Source organism: Colobus angolensis, unplaced genomic scaffold, assembly GCF_000951035.1.
Source record: "Colobus angolensis palliatus isolate OR3802 unplaced genomic scaffold, Cang.pa_1.0 Scaffold252, whole genome shotgun sequence".
NCBI classification, from domain to species: domain Eukaryota; kingdom Metazoa; phylum Chordata; class Mammalia; order Primates; family Cercopithecidae; genus Colobus; species Colobus angolensis.
The window spans coordinates 2173951-2175372 of NW_012115733.1; the positions used below are offsets into that span (position 1 = coordinate 2173951).

Genomic DNA, 1422 nt, shown 5'->3' on the forward strand with positions numbered 1-1422 from the left:
TTTGCCAGATGTGGTGGTGTGTGCCTGTAATCCCAGCTACTCAGGTGGCAGAAGTAGAAGAATCACTTGAACCCAGGAGGTGGAGGTTGCAGTGAACTGAGGTTGCACCACTGCACTCCAGCCTGGGCAACAGAGTGAGACTCTGTCTCAAAATCAAAACAAAACAAAACAAAACTACTGAGATGCTGTTTTTCATCTTTCAGGGTGGTGAGTATCAAAAAGTTTGATAATGTTAATGTTCCATATTGGCAGGTTGGCCAGAAACAAGCATTCTCATAAATCACTTGTGGAAGTTTCATTATCTTATATGTATATCTTTTAGCACATGCGTGAGTCTATCTGTAAGATGAATTCCTAGAAGTATGAAGCTAAACCAAACAGTAAATGAATTTTTTTTTTAGATTTTGCCCAATCGCTTCTACACATGTTATACCATGTCTGCCTGTGTAGAAAGCAATTGGGCAAAATCTAGAAAAATAAATTCATTTACTGTTTGGTTCAGCTTCATACTTCTAGGAATTTATCTTACAGGTAGACTCGTACATGTGCTAGAAAGTGTATGTATGAGATGATACACTACCGGGCTGTTTATTTTTTATTTTATTTTATTTGAGATGGAGTCCCAAAAGGTACAAAGGGGTATAAAGTGAAAAGTTTCCCTACCCTCTGGAAGCAAATAGTATTATCAGGTATCTTTTATAGACATACAAGATGGTGTGCTGAAAGAAAAAAAGATGGTGTACTGATAAGTTAGTACAGTGGCTAAGAGTAACAGGTGCTGGAGCCAGACTTCCTGGGTTCATATCCTGGTTCTACCAATTTGCCAGCTGTGTGAACTTAGGAAAATTCCTCTCTGCCTCGTAGTTTATTCAGCTGTAAAATGAAGATAGTTGTCGTACCTGTCCCATAGGGTTACAGTGAGAATTTAAATGAGTAATACAGGCGAAGTTCTCTAAACAGTACTTGACAGAAAACAGCCACAATTTAAATATTAGCTATTCTCTGTCTGATATAACCCTTCTCTTCTCTTTGTACATAATTACCACACAGTTTGACATCTTGCATTTTTTACTTAACTAAATATCTTGGCAATCATTCCATAGTTCCATGTTATGATAATGACAGCAGCATAGTATCAAGAGTTTATTTAAACAGGCTACCAGCAATGAGCACTTTGGGAGCGTCCATTCTTTATCCTATTGTAAACAGCCCTTGCCCGGGGCGGTGGCTCACACCCGTAATCCCAGCACTTTGGGAGGCCGAGGCGGGAGGATCACATGAGGTCAGGAGTTCATGACCAGCCTAGCCAATAGGGCAAAACCCTGTCTCTACTAAAACTACCAAAAAAAAAAAAAATTAGATGGGCATGGTGGCGGGTGCCTGTAACCCCAGCTACTTGGGGGAGGCTGAGGCAGGGAGAAT

At 40.3% G+C, this 1422-nt stretch overlaps 1 long non-coding RNA gene across 1 annotated transcript in view; it reads right to left on the reverse strand.

Annotated features, from left to right (window-relative positions):
- Nucleotides 1-598: 598 nt before the first annotated feature.
- The window catches only part of LOC105514989, a 3584-nt gene continuing 2760 nt past the window's right edge, over nt 599-1422 (reverse strand). Inside the window, exon 2 of the long non-coding RNA XR_001002249.1 lies at nt 599-873. This is a non-coding gene — a long non-coding RNA (uncharacterized LOC105514989). The remainder of the gene's footprint in view (nt 874-1422) is intronic.